General features: G+C 46.7%; 1 protein-coding gene across 4 annotated transcripts in view; it reads left to right on the top strand.

The window, feature by feature from the left end:
* Positions 1-19040, top strand: part of IFFO2 (intermediate filament family orphan 2) — a 130479-nt gene that overhangs the window by 21720 nt on the left and 89719 nt on the right. The gene's annotated exons all lie outside the window — the stretch shown is intronic.

Consider the following 19040-nt stretch of genomic DNA (forward strand, 5'->3'; position numbering starts at 1 on the left):
AAGCTTCCGCTTCCTCTTTGAGTTGAACGTGCTGGGTGTGTGTGCAGGCCTCAGCCTGTCAGGGCGTGGGGGGAAGGGGCGGGGTATGAATGCTAGTGGATGTGGGGAAAATGCTGTGCAGGCACGCACCTTGTGCTATCGTTTGGGTACTCCCAAGATTTAGGACGTGTATTAAAGGTCCCCTCCAGTGGTGCCCAGAGATGAGGCGTCGATGTCTGCATCGCTCATACGGCTGACCGCGCAGCCCGGCAGTGGGCCTTGCACGCGGTGATTACACAGTAGCGCAGACCCGGCGCCACCCCGTGTAGAGAGAATGGGTCTTGCAGGGCGCACCCTGCAATGTCTCCCTTTTCATTTCGTGCAGTGCTTTGGGGGTAAAGCACTTTATAAATTCAATAAACATGTAGTGCATTCCCATTGGAGACACTGCACTCATCTACAGAGATGGTCCTCCCACTATTGTTGCAGCATAGCACGGTCGTTGAGGGTCCCTTGTCCCACAGATAAAGGGCTTCATTTACAGACGCGCTTTATAATGGCGCAATATTATTGCAAAACGCTCTGTGGATCAGGCTCAAAGACTTTTCCATGTAGGGTAGGATTGTCCAACTCCAGGCCTGGAGGGCCGGAGACATGTTGGAATTTCAGGATACCCCTTCATTAATATGCATGAGGTCAATGTACATACAATGATTCTAAATAAATATTAATGAGGAACATCCCGAGAAGCTGTCGGGATTCTGTCCCTCGGGGCCTGGAGTTGGACAACCCTGGTGCAGTGTATTTCTATATGTCCCTGTCCTATGGAGTGCGACCCTCATTATATAGACGAGTGTTCCCTGGAAGAAGACACCCCCAGCACTCACAGGGGGAGACCCTCTACCTCGCGTAGCCTATCAGCAGGCGGAGGCGCTGGTTTGGGCAGACCTAGGCCTTGTTTGCAGTGTTACCACCCTGGGAGTTGCCATGTTTTGCCCCCCCAGTTGTTTAGACACAAGCGCGCTGGCTCCCAGCAGCATGTTATCTTGGCGTCTGAAGAACGTGCTCAGCTGCAGATCAAAAAATGCAAACCACACCCACTTGGCAACTCTGCTGATTGAGCTGTCACAACGTGCTGGTGTAGCAATGCAGAGTGACACCTTCGCAGCGCCTGAGGGGTGTGCAGTGTAGGCAGTTCACATTCTGTAAATCATTAAATTGATAGTGGTTGTACACATCACACCCCACCCTTGCACCTGGCAAGGGGTGCAACACTGGTTTACGAAGGGATGCGTAAGTAATGTCATGGGTGCCATCACATCTTGCCAGGAAGCGCTGTTTTCATGAGTTAGTGCATGGCATTATCCGCTTCGGTATTACTACAAACTTCTGAAACCAACTAAGGAGCCACTCGGATGCTTTCAGTTACTTGGTGGTGTGATTCTTTAATATGCGATGGGCCAGACCGATCTTTAATTTAAATTACAGTGAGCTGAAGGCAAGGCACCCTTTATCTGCTGCCATGTGGGGGGGGGGGGTGACCTTTTGTGGCTGCACCCCCTGAGCGCACAATGAGCAGGCGCTGGACCGGATAGCATCCTAGCCCCCCACCCCCACAATAGCTTTTCTCAGAAAGCAATGTCACCTCCTAGCTTCTCTAACCGAACCCTGGATGCCCCTTCACAGCAGTCTACCCCATACCATATCCACAGCATCACTGTGAGCTCAATCTTCCCTCAGTGTCTTATGTACCTGTACTCTCCACCCCTTCGCACCCCATCACCCAAAGTGAGGGGTATTTCTATGGCAGAAGGTGTAGGCTGGGAAGGCTGCAGTGGAACTGGAGCTCCCACCGAGGTGTTCTCATCAGGTTCTGATGTGTCAGGTTGTGGCCGGCCTTTATCGTAGGTCGCCTCCCTGGATCAGTTGTGGCTACCCTTCATGGTGAGGCCCTACAGCTCGTTCATATGTGGTTGGCTTAACATGGTGCTCTTTTTCCTGGTTCACCTCTGTGTCTCCTCCCAGGAGTGACTGTGGCTGGCCTTTATAGGCTGGTCTTAAAGGAATGCTTTATCTCCCAGCTCAAGAGATGCACCAAAGCCCTGTCATTAAAAAAAAACTGTACAAGCACAGGAGTTGCCTCCTGACTGACTACTGTGATCATCGTGTGCTATTCAACATTGGGGGCATAACACTCAAGATGTAATTTTGGGAGGGGTTAGGGAGTGTTCTGTACTGGTGTTCGTTTTTCTTCTATCTTAGTTTGCTGTTTTCCTGCCTTATCGCCCTAAGTTGTTTTGACTTGGGTAGATCCGCAGGTGGGGTCCAGGGAGGAGCAACATATAAATTACTCAGTTGAGTGACTTGGGCCAGCGTGTACTTGAGGTGTACAAGCAAAGGTTTCCGCAAGTGCCAACCTCTTAAATTCGCAGTGAGTGACGCATCAAAGCCTTCGTTTAAGCTCCATGCCAGTTGTGCCAGGGGGAGTAATTACGTTTTGATAGGATGATGTTGATGGATTTTGATGAAGCCATAACTTGCTCAATTAGTTGGCTTTACAAGTGGCACAATCTTTGGAAAGTGAAATAGATCCTTGCCAATCCCCTCTCTCTCTCTCTCTCTCTCTCTCTGGATAGCAGATTCCGGCATTGAACTCCTGTTTGACTCAACAGGCTACTTACTCCATGTCGAAGAAACTTTGAGGAAGACCAGCTGGCTTCAGAAAGCCAATCGGAGCTCAGCACGGCACACTTCCATGCAGCAGTGATGCATCGATCCCCAGGCCGCAGAGGCACGGCTACAGCTCTTGTGTTCATGGGGGACGCTGATTCCGTGCAGTGGAAGTTTTCCATAGACACGCAAGGCATTTGGGGGACAAGAAATTGGTGTTTCAATCACAACATTTAAAAGCTCACCTGTTTACAGAAATGGAAAAAAAATATTCTCATTGGTGTAATAAAATGCGAATTTTCACATTCACTTTACATTCCCCCATCCCTTCAAGTTGTGTGATAGTGAAATCTGAATTCTTAGGGGACGTGATTTTTTTTCTTCTTTTCTCGTGTAGCCAGATAACTAGCGAATTAGGTCTCCAACCCTAGTCCTCCAGGCATGAGGTATTTACTGGTTCACACTGGGTGACGACCATCATTCCAAAATCCCGTGCAGGGACGTCCAACGTTGGATTTTATTTTTAATGAAGTGCACTCCCTCGCTATGGGAGAGCAGCTGGTTCCCTAGGGTGTTCTAAGGTAACACAGAGAAGGTGTCCAGGGAAACCTAAAAGGAGAGCCTGTACCTCTGCTATGGGAGATTGGGTTGGACCGCCGCCTTTCTGGAGCTACGCCTTAGACGATATGTTCAAAACTCCCAGTAGTGTTCTCAACATATTATTATTAAAATCGCTCAACGAAGGCACTGGTGAGAGCGAATTGCCCCGTTTCACTCCTTATTTGCAGGATTCTCTGCTCCCAATGTTTTAATTTTTTTAAATATATTTTTTTTTGTTTAAAGCACGGACCTAGCTCGAGCGCAGCAGAACGCTGTACAGAATGGAGATGGCCAGCATTTGGACTGGCATCTTTTAACAATAGCAACACTCTTAATCCCATATCAGCGATGTCATCGTTCCTGGAGAAGCAGAAGAATGGAACACATGTTCCAAGGGTTTAAGTTTGACTGGGTTTTAAATATTCCCTTTGCACTGAAACTTATTTCAACAATCTGAGAAAAGCTTGCCCTTTTGATGTACACATCACCAATGTGCCTTTTTTCCGCTGACACTGCCTGCACAACCAACTCTACCTGTCTACGTCCTAGTATGACTGCTTCCACCAGAGAAGAAAAAGCTGCTCTGTGAGAGCTGGAATGTGTACTTTGGAGGCTATGTCTGCGACTGTGCATGCACGCTCTTCAGTGCCTGCCATTGAGTACCCTAACCTCCTTTACATGCTTCACGTGACATGCTGTGATGGGCGCGTGTCGACAAAAATGGCGACCCGTAACCCGCAGGTGAGTCACACCAGCGATGGCTTATGCAGATTATTCCAAGAGGGTTCAGCTCCTCCATGTCTGCTGGCCACCCTTTGGCTGAAGAGTTGCCTTCCAGCACTGTAGTGCATAGGGCGCCTGCAAGGATCTGGTTCAGATGCTGTAGATATGTGCTGGCTGCTGCCTCATCGTCTGTAAATGCATATCTGCTCCTGTCTCTGGTCTCGTTAAATGCACTCTTTAGGTTGGAGCATAGTTATTTGTACTCGGATCATAGATGTGCATGGGCTACTATTTTAGGTTATGGCCCCGATTCAGTTACTATTTGCTGGTTTGTGCCTGACTCTGCTTCTGTTACTGTGGATGCGTGCAGCCCCCGGTCTGGGATCATGGCCTTGGATTCAGGTATGCTGAATGGCTTCCAGCTCTTGTGATGCACGGTTGAAATAAAGTAGATGGGTCGCTTCCTGTAGTGAGCCCTGGTCCGAGTACTGCACTACATTGCCGCCGATAAGCCGAAACAATTGTATTAGACTACAGATAGGGAGAAATGGCATATGTGAAGGGACACAAAGCATGTCTAGGTGTTGTTTGGATATTTGTCCACCCACTGACTGCTCATAGCCATACTAATTCCTATAGCCATTCCCATCCAGTTCTTGTCCCCCCATGCCCAAAACACCTCCTCACCGGGAACTCTTTGAGCTTGCTTTAATCAAGCCTTACCATCAAACTGTCCACTTCATGTGTTTGTCAGTGTTTTTTTTAAAGCTTCCTTTTGAGAGTTAATTACTTGGATTGGAGTTGTAAACCAGCTGCTGGTGTAATAATAATGTGTTAACCAGGTCTGCCTTCACCCACTCGATTTATAAGGACTATGCCCGTGTCCTTCACTGAAGTCCTGTTAAAAACAAGCAAAACCAACAATTTTGGCTTGTGTCTATTAGGTATTTGCCAGGCACTGCTATTAAATGCCCAGGTAATCAGTGCCTAGCAAGTAGCTTTCCCATGCCTACACAAAAGCCCAAACTGTTGGCAACGTGTAGACGGGTGTTCTGAAACAAACATAGATTTATCGTGGTCCCACTTTGCCATTATGAGCCGTGGGTGCGAGGCAGCCTGGTTCCCGCCCCGGCCTTGCCTTTCAGACATTCCGCAGAAGCCTGTCCTGGCCACAGACCTAAAACCATCATCTTTTGAAGCGTGAAAAACGGGAGGATCGCGCCTTTTTGGAATGTAGGAGTCGCCCGGGTTAAACGTCTGGTATGTCGGCAATCTTTCTCCTCTTCAAAAGCATGTACCTCAAGCGGACAGCGCCCCTTGGCGTGTCACTGGGGGCGGGTGTGACGTAGTTAATGATGTTTTCATTTCTCTGCTCTCTTGAATAGGCTTTTTCTCCTTGAGCACTGAGGTGCTTGCTGCATTAGATGCACAGTAAACCATTCATTCACATAAAGAACCACTTTGCACTTTGCGACTTTCATCCTCAAAAACAGGATGGCAGAAACAATTAGAACCCTGGTGAAAATAGAATCTGTCGCCGACCATCCACGTTTTGGGCAGAACGTGATTTAGCAATCTGGGCGAGAATGATTGCCTGGGCACTGGAAGATTCTGCTTTATAAATTGTGTACACCTGATCATGTTGTCTACGCCGGTGGTTACCAGATTCTTCTACTGGTAATTCTGTACATCTGTTGTTCCTCCTGTTTTTTTGCTTGTGCCAAACGACAAATCTCCCGCAATGGCTGATGGGCCGAAATATGGTGGTTTTGCGATGCCAGTGTGGAATTCTGACTCATGTTTGCCCATGGGTGAATGTTGTGTTCCCTCTCTCCAGGAAACGCGTAACATGCAGGTGAAACATGACATGAGATAAGTACGTTTCTAAACCTCTCAAACAAACGTATGGGACTGTCATCTCTAAGGTGCTTGAACAAATACCCAAAACAAAGCAGTCTTTAGCAGGCACACCTTTTCCTATTAACAAAAAAGCCTCTTGTGGTTACTCGGCGTGCCACCATCTTTCGCACAATGCAATGATCTGCTTGTTACCTCTCTGCTCGATGAGGATCTGTATTATGCACATGCCTAAGCTCTACCTGCCGTGGTTTGGAGGCCGAGGGCGGGGTAGATTGGCTTTTGCTAGAAATGTAGTCCCCTCCTGCTGAGTTTTAGGAGTGCCCTGAGAATGGTATTGACCACTGGAAAGCAGGCTACACCCGAAGAGACTCCTGCTCAGAGTTAAAGGAGATAATACAAGTTTTGCAGCCCTGTTGCTCCTCATCCACGTTGTTTATGTTACCCAGCTTTCTTATGCATGTAGGTATTGTTTTTCTTAGTGTTATTATATCTTGTCTTTGGTTTGCATTTTGACCAGTGACTTTTAGCAGTAGTAATGAAAGTGTGGTGGAGAAGAATGTGTTGTTCATCCTAGTGGCTGAATGAGGGCACTTGTGTGTGGTTTCTTTGGAACTACTCTTGCATTGCTCCCTTTATGGACTGGTAATTATCTCCTGGTCCCTGTGACGTGGTAGCCATTGTTTCCCTCTGCACCCCGTAGATCTGCTGCCTTTGTGGCAGGTACAGCTTAGTGACTGTGAGGAATTCGACCACCCCAATGGGGAGAGTGTGCTCGCCTGGGCTTTTTTGATATTTTAATAATGAAAAGGAATGATAGGAGACCAACCTCCAAGGACTGTGTGAGGCCATTCCACATGCACCGTCTCTCTGCTTCCCGCACAAAACGCATAGTCACATGTACTCCGGGAAGACACAGCCTACAGGCACCATCTTCCCCTGTTATGTGACAGCCCCAAGTACATCAAAGCATCTCAAGGAGGGGGTAGGTACATCTTCCCTCAGCGTGGGCAGCCTAATTTAAATATCAAATGCCCCATGGATATGCTTTCCTTTGTCCTCCAGCTGGTGGCAGTGCATACTAATGAGAGATAATTGAAGCAAGCCTGAAGGGGCTTGGTTTCCAGAATAGACAACAGGAAAGGCAGGGCTAACACCCCTTTGGTATGCAATGTGTCCACTTGAAGCAAGTTCCCACCCTCTCTATGAAAGGCAGTGAAATGCATGTCTAGGTCCACTATTTCCTGTAGGCAAACCCCTGCAAAGCGGACCCCTTTCATATGTGATTTTGGGGGAGACAGGAAGCCTGCTCCCAGCACAAACTTCTACGGAAGCGTGCACTTAAGAGACACACAGGGCTCGGTTAGCCTGAGAGACACTTTGATCTACAACAGACAGGGAGATGGGTGGGACTTAGGTACATGTTGTCACCCCCTTGCCTGTCCTGTTGCAGAGCACTCTGGTCCTGGCCTCATGCATAACAGAAGATTGTTGGCCCATTTGCCTTTAAAAGAGGGCTGAACCCCTCACTTAGCAGATCATCTGACGACTTTGAAAGGAGTAAGAAGAAGGACTCATTTGGACCTGAGCTGAAGGTACAGTTTACCTTACATCTTCTGCCAGTGAAGGAAGGCCAGGAGTTCCAAGAGGGAAGAAAGATCCCTCCCCTAAACATCGCCCAGGGAATGGAGGGAGATACTGGACTCGGAGGACCCGTCCAGCAACTCCAGAACCAGTACCCACCCAGCACACAGCATGCCCTACTAGGTTCTGCCAGCAAGATTCCTAGGTGGACACACTGACACACATTGACACACCTTCTTGACATTCTTCTTTATGATTTTAGTGAACAATTCCTTTGCAAGAAAGAACAAGCCCTTTCTAATCTCCCTTCCCACAGTGTCTGCGTGTAGGAGATCTGTGTACTTAAATTTAATCGGTTTGGTGTTTTGCGATTCTGTCTGTTCTTCAGGTGTTGTGTTGGTTTTGGTTACAGTGATTGCTCAGCAATGCTCTATTCTTCCGAAATTATACCCTGCTGCTAAAACCCTTGCATTAGGCTGAGACTTTAGGAATGTTTTCTTCAAACCAACAAGCAAATTGCTTCTGGTTAAGATCTAAATCTTATCTCACCCCCCACCATACAACCGCTGCTCTTTACACAGATGTGCATAGTTTTTCTTAGGAAGGAAGCGTGCGATGAAGGTGAAGGTGTGTAGAATATAGGTTTTGGCCAGGAGATTGTCAGGCATTGAGTGGGGGTGGGGTCAGGATGGGGTATTGCAGCAGGAATTTGGGGGTAGTTGTAATGGGTCAACTGTGCTACTCAGATTGCATTTTATTTGGGTGGCATGTTATGGCATGTGCCTTTATCGAAATAAATTACTTCATGGTAATTTTCAGGGGTAAAATAGGTGGGTAATGTAGAGGGCTATGTGGTTTATTATTGGATGGGAAAGAGTATGGGGTGGCCGGGAGGTATTGGGGAACCCCTGTTAAGAGAAAAGAACAAAAAATGACTGCATAGTCATTTATTTTGATGAAACGACTTCGATCCAACCTCACTGCACTTGGGTTTGTAAAGCAAGTGCATACAAGTACATGGTGGGAGATGGGCCTGTGCTTCAAATCCGTTGGCAGGGGTCGGGGGGGGGGTAGAACAGCCTCTCTACATAGATTGTAGGATGGGGGTGACTACCAATCCTCTCACAAAGCTCTCACATCGACCACCCCCCCAGACTTCACCATATTCAGATTGGATCGTACTAACTCACTTGGAGGAGGGGTCGCCCTCATAGCCAAAAAACATATTCCATTCAGATCCTGTCCCTGTGATAACCTGGAAGGTTACAAACTACTATTCATCAAACTGTCTACCAACCCTAACACCATATCAACCTCCTCATTACATACAGAGCTCCAAACCACATCAACCACCCTGAATCCGATATTCCACTTCTTATCACGCCCTAGATCAAACCTAATACCAAGTTCATACTACTTGGGGGCTGAATCTAGGATTCAATGACACCACTGATCACAAAGCAAGCGCCCTACACTCCTCCCTTTCCGACATGAACTTCATACAACTTGTGAATGCACCAACTCAAATTAAAGGCAGAACTCTAGATTGGATACTTACCCTGAACGTAAACCTATCCATCGACTCCATCTCAGCTATTAACTGGTCCAATCACCACCTCGTTTGCTTCCAATTTCTCACACAAAAAACAGTTTCCAGAGATACAGCACCTCTCAACCCCATTGAAATAAGAAATACTAAAAACATGTCAGCTGACACCATCGCCCCTGTCCTGCTAGAGGCACTCTCTGCACAAATTTGCATAGATACATACCCAAACTGCCTTGCAGATATTTACCACACCTGCCTCACGACCACCATTAATGCACTAGCACCAATCAAAACTAAAGTACCCCGGTCAGCTAAACATTCCAACTTCTGGTTCAACAATAAGCTAATAGTGCTAAGGCGCAAAAAAAGGGCACTGGAGCCCATCCACACAAAACCAAAACTATAGATTCTGCCAAGTTGTTCACCGTAGCTAACCAAACCTACAAATCCACCTTAATAGAACAAAAAGCTAATGCCCTCAATAAACGCATAAACAGTGCAGCATCCAACACCAAGGAACTATTTGCCATATTGAAAGAACTGGGAAGTCCCCTACTTACTTCCTCCCTCAGAAATAGTAAAGCTTGGTGCATTGCCATCTAAAATCAACACGCTCCAAAACAAAATTACAGCTAAAAAAACTTTACTGGGCAACAAAGAACCCCTTACCTTATCGCTGGGCCTTGATCCCATCCCATACACCCAACTGCAGAATTTAAATTCTCTCAAGTCAGCCAAAGGCAAGTCCTTGATACCATATCCAAACTCAAAGCCTCTATCTGTAAAGGAGACAGCTTCCCAGCCAAATTCGTCAAAATATGCGCTCCTACCCTAGCACCCATCATCCCAAAATGTGTCAACGCCTCATTTGCTTCTATGGAAGTCCCGGCCAGCATCAAAGAAGCTTGGGTCACCCCTTTGCTTAAAAAAACATCCCTGGACTCGGCGATACCCACAAACTATCACCGAATAACGACTGTCCCCTTTCTGCTCAAAGTAATTGATAAAATAGCCTACTCCCAAATTCAAACTACCCGGACCAGAACCACCTCCTAGGTGCTAGACAATCAGGCTTTCGGTCTAACCATAGCACTGAAACGGCTCTTTTAGACCTAAAAATCCAAATGGATATTATAACGGACAATGGAAACATTAACATCCTATTACTATTAGACCTATCTGCCGCATTCGATCTGGTGGACCACGACAAACTATGGAACACCTTGATCACCTATTTCAACTTCTCCCAATAAGCCACTCTTTGGGTCAAATCATTTCTATCCAATCGCACCTCTATCCGATCGCACCTAAAGAAGCAGCTGACCCTATCCCAGTCCCGATAGGAGTGCCACAAGGATCTTGCCTATTGCCAACTCTCTATAATGCTTACACCAAGCTACTCTTCGCAGCACTAGATGCCATGGGGTGATTTATACGAACTTTGCCAACGACGCATTGATTCTTATCCCGATTACGGGTAATCATGGGCAAGACACAAACGCAGTCAACAAAATCTATGCCATTATTCAAATCAGGAACGCTAACAACAGTCTTTATCTGAATGGCAAAAAGACAGAGATCCTCATTGTGGGGTCTCCAGCAAAAATCAAAGCCCTCCACAAAGATTATAAATCCATAACTATCGATTGCACACCGATCCCAATTCTCCACCAAGCCAAAACGCTAGGGGTCCACCTTGACATTAACCTTACCCTGACCAAACATGTCAATGCTCTCTCCTCAGCCAACTCTTGCACTTCAAAGCTCATTGCACTGAGTCAAAAATTCTTGGCCCTGCAAAACTGCATTACTCTAGCCAGGGCTCTTATCCTGTCCAAGTTAGACTACTGCAACATATTACTGTTGGGCCCCTCCAAAACTAACATTGCCAAACTCCAAATCCTACAAAATAAAGTACTGCGAAAAGCACTAGGAATAAAAAAAATTCTACCATATCTCCAAGATCAGAAGGGAGGTCCATTGGCTCCCTATCAAAGCTAAAATCTCCTTCAAAACACTCTGCATCACACACAAGTGCCTCAACATCACAGCTCCCACCTACCTGAACAATACCATTGCCTATAAAAAGAGTATTACAGTCCTCAGATCCAGCAACAATTCACTTCTCTGCGTTCTCTGTTACCAAAGATCCAGAGCAGGGGGTAATAGCTTTGCGCTTCTAGCCCCGAAATTATGGAATACCCTTCCCCCCCAACATCAGAGGCGAACTCGCTCACCAGATATTCAAGAAAATGTAAAAACCTGGCTATTCAATTTATATGAATGAACCATATCAACCATCTCTTTCTGTATCATATGATTCACTTGTGCAACCGGGTTCTGTTAAGAACTACAATATTTCTCATGCATAACTATAATTCTTGTATTAATAGTAACCTGTAACTTGAAACGTAAGAACTACAATACATCTCATATATAACTATAATTCTTGTATTGATTGTGATTTGTAACCAGCAACGTAAGCATTCTGTAACCTACGCCATGATATCTCCGGGTTTGGGCGTATAACAAATAACAAATAAATAGTGGGTCGACATTTCCTGGGCTCTGGCTGGTTAAGACGATGCATGTTGATTGTGTTGTCAAGTGGGCATGCGCGGGCAGTCTTGCTAGGCCAGCCTTGTAGGGTGGTGTTTTGCAAGGCAGTTTTCTTCTTATCTCTGAATTTTGGTACAACACACTAAATATTTTTAACGGTTAGCTATCATATCCCATCAGAGAGTGGACAAGACTACACTAGAATGGAGAACGGCGGACATGGAAGAAGACATACTTTGTTCTTTGGCCACCGAGTACTGCATCTCACAGATGTTTCATATGAATGGATGAAATTGTTTGTTTATTTTTTCAATATCATTTTTTCAATATCATTGATATTCTGAGTAATCCCCCTAGGGGCTTGGCAAGAATTATACACCGAGAAGGGACTCTTTCTGCACCCATAGTACTCTTTTCAGGGTCCTAGGCCACCCAAGTAATCTCCTCATTTGCCTGTAGGCAATTCTGCTTGTTCGTCAAGACATTGGACCATGTCTGTGGGTTCATCGAGAGGTGCATTACAAACATACCTATTGACCCTTTAAAAAATATTCATTTTTTTTAAACTCATTGTTTCACCATCACTGCCTAAAAGTTCAGATACCAGTCTTCTCTCTGGCCACGCTTGCGAACGCCCCTTTCTTTTGATTATAAATGCCACCAGTTACTCTAACGATACTGGAGCCCCAGTGTCCTGAAGGCGCCTCTCCAACGCTGCCTGTCCTTGTTCGTACGTCTTTGTGCTGCGAAAGGCCTCGCTGCTTGACCAGAGCTTGACCGACCGTCACGGTGGATGAAACTCATCTCCCTGTTGGGAGAAGGCACTTTATAAAAAATGAAAGTGCATCCCATAATGCCTATGGCGGGTATCAAATGTGTGTGTGTGAAAGCACTGCAAAACTTTTGTCAAAGGCATCGACATTTGGGCCCGTGGGGGCATTCATATATGGTGACTAGAAGAACGTTTTTAGTTTCCGTGGCATTTCTTTATCAGGGTCTTTGGGTTAGTGCAGCATTCGCGAGAATCCCTCAGGTAAAGTGGTATTTGGGCTATTTTAGCATTTCCTGCAACGGTTTGATGCAAAAGCTTTAAATGCGTTCTCCTGCCAGCCGGGAGAGAGTCTCTGCCTGCCTGGTTTCAGCTGTAAAGAAGGATTTCTGAATGGTTGATGAGTCATGACTTGATCCTATAACCTGGACTGAGTGTTCCCCAGCCCCTGGGTTGGCTGGTTTGATCATGTGCAGAGCCGATGCAGGTTTGACGGAGAATTGCAGTGTCTGGGGAACATAGCAGTCCAGGGGTCTCCTTCTGGGTGCTAGGGCCCAGGACCCTATGTCTGTGCTAGGTACCAGCAAGCCTGGGGCCCTTTGAATCACAGGGTGGTGAAAGCACGGGAGCTCCCTCCGTGCCTCATTCCCAGTCTACAGATGTGTTGTATGTTATGTAACCAGGTAATAATAAATAAGATGCGTGTTGTGTAATTCACAACAATCACTTTCCAGCTTTGTGCTGCTCCAGGAAGCCCAGCCCTGCTCGGAACGCATATGGAATCATTACCTGCTCCTCTTACAGGAAGGTGTGAACTTTGGCAGAGTTGCGGTATTTTCAGAACCTCACCTGTACACTGCTGCTGCACCACGATTTTGTGCTGCTCCGTCCTAGATCGGAGTTCTTTGAACACCAACGAAACAAACGAATGCTTCATTACTTGACCAGATTCGAATGAAAATTTTGGGTCTCCTTATTTTTGGTCAAATGTGTTCTAATCTCCTTGCTTTCATTAGATGTGGAGTGGGTCGTGGGGCTGCCTGGGGAAATGTGGTAGACCAAAGGGGAGGAGTGCCAGGAAGATGCAGGCACCAGCGGTGCCAGTCCTGTCATTGTCGACCGCTGTGCAGTGGAAGTCATTGGGCTGGATTTTCCCACATCTGGGATCTGGCAAAATTGACTCGCCGGATCTCGGCGCAGGAAATATAGTTGCTTTCCTTAAATTTAATTGATCTGCTTTTGTTGCCGAAGCCAAACTCAAGTCGTCAGGATCCCAGTCGAGAGACTTACCCACTAGACCACTGCAACGTCTGGTGAGAAAACTTGTGAATTTACATTAGGGTTGCGCTCAGTAAAATATATGCAAGTACAGCTTTGTACGTTTGCTGTCTAGGGGGCTAATGGGAACATGTTAGCATTTACAACTTGTGTGCTTTCCAAACTTGCAGGTACTGGTACCAGAAGTACCTCAATCCCCATTTAAAACATTATTTAGCCGTGGTTATGTCTAATCTGTGTTTTTGAAATATTCTTTGACATTGTTTAATAAAACTGACAGAAAAGTTTCAAACCTACAAGAGTTTCATGTGCCTGCTTGCTAGCATCAGTCAGGACTTCCTAGGATCAGAGCCAGCCTTTCGGGGTGAGCTGCGAGGGTGACCGCCCGGGGCGCCCTGCCATTATCCCCCCACCATGCCAGCTTGGGGGAGTCTTTCAAGGTCTCCTCGAGCTGACTTGGTGGGAGAAGGCATGGCAGGCGCCCTATTGAAATTGAATGATCTCCGAATTTAATAATAATAGGGAGTTGATGAGCAACTTTTGTAAAATGCTCTGCAGGAGAGGGCGCTGCAGCCGCTAAGGCCGGCCCTGCCTAGGCCAATGACCTGTCCGGCCTTTTCGCAGCACTTTTCGGCCTTCTATTGGCACCCAAAAATGTATGTATTCATAGAGCAAAACAGTGCTTTGGGAAGCAGTGAGCGCAGTATAACAAATCAGGCAAAATGCAGGTACTCTTTGAAAGACTGGGTGAGGGTTAATAAAATAGTTTACCTACGTTGAGGGGATTGGGAAAAGGTGGCAATAGCTCGCCGTGTATTTGGTCGGATATGCCGTTTTTTTTGCATTAGACTAAATGTTTCTCAAATGCCTTTCTAGGTCTGGCACAGTCTTGCCTTGACTAGGACGTTGCTGCGGATTCTAGCAGTTTAGCATTTCCTGCAGTTGTGAACATGGCTGTGAGTGGCGTATCCCCTTACCCGAGATTTCGAGCCTTTCAGAGATTGCAGGGTGTCTGGTGGAGCCAGTCATGTGATACCATGATGAGGCTGAACACGCGTTTTTTTTTTTTTTTTTTTTTAATGAAGCATGTGTTTGCATTGCATGACGCAACAGTGGGTCAAAGATGATGCCAGAATACCTGTGTGAGGTGTATTTCTGCCATTGGTGGAGATGGGAAGAGGATTTGAGCGGCAGACTCATCATCATCATCATCATCAAAAAATGTGTATTTCCGAAAAAGATACGCCAAAAAATACAGTAGAATCTAAGTTAATTAGATGATTGGCAAATTTGATATCTCTACACGGACATAGTTGGAACCGAGCTACGCACTTACCTCTTGAAGGAGAGTGAAGCCTTAAAGGGATATCTAAGCGATTGGACACAGACTGGCTTGCGATTGGAGAGCTAATATCATGTTGGAGTGCCAGGTCTGCAGAAGAGGGTGCAGATGGTGGTTTGTATGGCATGAATACACACTTACCTTGTGTAGATGTAGGCAGACTCTCCGACATCCAGTTCTGAATGAGGGTGAGATGTGATTTAATGAGGTGAATGTCATTCTTGAATGAAGCTTTCAGGTAGTTATGTACGCTCAGACCACACGTGTCTAAGGATTCTGTGTATGGCCAGTAGAAGTCTATTTGGGAACCTTTTAATGCCCGTGATATATTTAGGGCTGGGGTGGACTCTAAAGACAACCATCTGGACAAATTTGAGGGCAATTTTTCAGGCAAGACCTGATCTCGTTTGAGGCATTGTTGGTGCCCACATAGAACTTGAAAATGCTCAGAATTTGATGATCGCTTTTCTAACTGCATGGAGGTCTTGCATTTAAGTACGTCGCAGGGATCTGATGTTTGCAGTGCATCGAGTTTACACTTCAATTGTCGCTGTTCTGTGCTGTTGTGAGTTGTGAAGCCAGAGTATTAAGACACAGACGGCCGGGAGTAGTTACTGTTTGGTGAAAGCCATGGAATCTCACCAAGGAAATTGAGTAATGGGGCAGGAAACGCAGAGGTAGTCCAGGGGCAAGAGCCTGCTTGCTGTTGGAAGTTATGTTACACACGTGATACATGGACACCCACAGAGGGGCGTTGTGGGCACAGTAAACAAGTCCAACTTAGTGTTACTTATACATTGTGATCTCATGCTTATGTGCAGCGTTGCATTCTATTTAAACATTCTGAATTTTAAGCATGAAGATGCTTGTGACCTGTAAGTTGCGTGCCCTTCTATAATAATAATGTATGTAAATCTGTGCTATGTAAAGTGGTTTGTACCAAAGCGCTATATAAATATCAAATTATTATATTCGCGCCAAATATGACTTGATATTTCTGTCTTGATGAAGTCCTCACATTTCATTAGACATGAAGATGCTCTTTTTGCTGAGGGCCAGGCAGACTTTGGATCCTAATTTAGGGGGAATTTACTTCAAGTATCTTTTATTTTCTCTTCTGAGCAATAGCGACTCACAACTTATGAGTTGAAATGTTACTTTTTTCTCTTGAAAACTGTACTTAGCATGGCTTTTTTGACTTAAGTTCACAATCTTGCCTGTGGCCAACACTGAAATTGGCCTAGTTGAGTGATAGATTGTTGGATCCCAAGAGCTGCTCATAGCACATGCGCTGAGTTCGGAGACGAGTTCAGTCTCCCGCAGAACTCTGTGTTTGGACCCCTGTGAGGAGCTGCTGCTACTGTGCCTTTAACTCCTGGACCAGCCTACAAAAACTAAGTGCAAGCGCGGAGCGCGGCGCGGAGTTCGGAGACAAGTTCAGTCTCCCGCAGTCCGCCGCAAGTCCGCCAGCGCCGACTGCACGCCTGCACGTCAGGGCGCCTCCGCTAACAGCCTGAGTTGCTGTTGCTAAGCTGCGCAAAATGGTGACTGTGACGACAAAGGAGGGCCCCCAGACTCGGCATAAATCATTGCTATCACGAAGGAAGCTGCCTCAGAGACTATCTAAGGAGGTAAGCCTGGTCGACTTGTCTGTTCCAAACGACTCAGTTGTTTTTATTGACAAAACAGCCAGAACGGGTGACTTGGAGGCTGCTAGTTGTCTGTTGAGAGGCATAGTGCCTTCGCTAGCCTCCTTGTCCCAGACAGCCTTGGGTCCCCCTTTCATGAGGGATATACACACTGGAAAGGATTGCAGTTTAATTCACCAACATGTGTGTTCAGGAAGCTCTGAAAGTCGCCCAGTTGACCTGGATACTGTATTTTCACCTTCGGTGTACATTGATGCCAGTGAGGTCACCTTAATTTCCCCCTTTGAATTAACTGATTCCGACCTCTTGGCTATCAACATTCCAAACGTCGTATCTAAGACAAAAGTGCTGTTGCTTCCCCCCGAAAACCGATGCCTTGGAGTGCAGCCTGCATCCACTTCTCCAATGCCTTCTAATGCAAAAAAACCACGATGGTGCCACTATCAGCGGTTGGCACAAAGAAGGCTGGCAGTCTTAAATCGCTTCACGAAACAAAATCTGGGGTGGGGAGGGTATCGATTCTTTGCCGACTCTAAGTGCTGTAGAAAAGTCCTCAGCTGAAGAAAAAGACTCAAGCCTCATGGCTCCACCTGAAACAGATGCAACAAATGCCTTAAACCCTGCCACCCCAAAAGTGGCAGGATACTTCCAAAAGTATGACATCGATTGATATTGCATCTACCGAACTGTTGTCACGCCCTCATCCACATCCACAAGCCCTCCTGTTGCACCCCGTAATTCCATCAATACACGGCAGAGACATAGAGCACAGCAAGTCTCCACACGCACCGTTGCACATCCTCACCTTCAGGTTTGCCGACAAGGGGCTGGCCGAACTCAGCGGCCCTGGTTTATGCCTCACTCTCCATTCCTGCATTGGCAGTTGCCGTGGAGACGCGCCACGGGCATTCTGCGTTTCCGCTGCCGGCGCTTGGACGTTCTTCCTCCACGCGTCCAATCGCGTGTGCGCCAATCACGTGTGTGAGCCACGTGATCACTGGAGCGAGCGTTCAAAAGCGACACGCGAACTCCCATCCGCGCTTCACAGCTGATCTTGGTTGGACTACAGACGCTGCTTTCCTTGATCTTGGATTTTGCCCTTGGATTCCGACCCGCTTCCCCTTTTGTACCTCGCCTGGACCTGCTTCTTTCTGGCTTTGACCTCGGCTACTCCCACGGACTGCTTCTTGGATTTCCCTTGTTTGGTACATTGTCTTGAACCGCTCCCCCTGGACACGACCTTGGTTTTTCTCCTGGACTGCAATTGGATTGCCCTTTGGTTTGAACTCTGCTCTCTGGATCACGTGCCATATTGTTTGGCTCACAGTACCAGGTTCCGTATCAGGTGGTGATTCCATCCTTCAAGTGCATTGCCAGACTGCTACCTTGTCGTCAACCCTGCCGGCCCCCTCAGACAAACACCCTACATCAACATTCCAAACAACCACTCAGGGTAAGCTCCCTTGTAAATAAACATTAAGGATTGTGCACAGGGTGTATTTGTTATCTAACCCGCGTGTTTGCCTTACAGTGGTCGGGGGAACATCTTCCGGCATTCCTGGTTCCGGCTGACGACATTCACCACCTGTGGCCTCAAGGGCTGCTCGAGCAGTATATTGATTGTTTGCTCGAGTGGAACTTGGGGACAGAGGTGTCATCGCCTACACGACCATCAAGTCTTGACAACTGTCAGGGCGGGAAGCGAGGTTGGCTGCACGGTTAAAGGCCGACTTTTTGGCAACCTATGAACGTCTAAATGACAGTTTTCGGCACAATCAAACGGTACACACAAACAGAAAGGAAGTTGCCGATCTCAACTTATTAGGGAACTTACCTTGTAATTTATCAAATAGATCTGAGGGATCGATGTCAGTCTTGAACAACTCCACACATCAAAGATCTTATGGAAATTTGGAGTCTTCAGGCACCAAGGACGTAGAGACGAGGGCCGTAATGAGTAATTCGAAGTTGTCCGGCTTGCCAAAGGAAAAGAGTGCCCCCACCCGAGTGAAACAGGTGGCTGTAGAAGAAGAAAGACTTGAACATCCTTCGAAAAGCTCCCTATCCACGGCAGCCGGAATTCAAATACATAATAATGTTTTGGCTGCAACATCGATTGCCTTACTGCCATTTATGAAACTGAATGAATCTCTGCATGACGCCGTGCGTGACCAGACTTCTCTTTTGGCTGCTGTAAACGCAAAGATCTCAGCGCTTGAATCATTTTCGCAAGCTATCGTTCATAGACTCGGTAGCGAAGCCGAGACATCCCAAAAATGGCAAAGCAGATTATGCGATCTTGCTCGGCAGGCAAATGGAGACAAATCGTGCCTAGCTGACGCAGTAATTGAGTGCACAAAATGGATGCGTCATAACATTCCAACAAAAACAGGACCGGGAAGCGGAGGGTTTGATGACCTGACCAGGAAAATACCAGGGCCAGAAGTAGCAACTGGAAAGCCTGGCCCTATCCTAAAATCC

This window comes from Ambystoma mexicanum, chromosome 8 (assembly GCF_040938575.1).
Source record: "Ambystoma mexicanum isolate Mex_15411 chromosome 8, UKY_AmexF1_1, whole genome shotgun sequence".
Lineage (NCBI taxonomy): Eukaryota > Metazoa > Chordata > Amphibia > Caudata > Ambystomatidae > Ambystoma > Ambystoma mexicanum.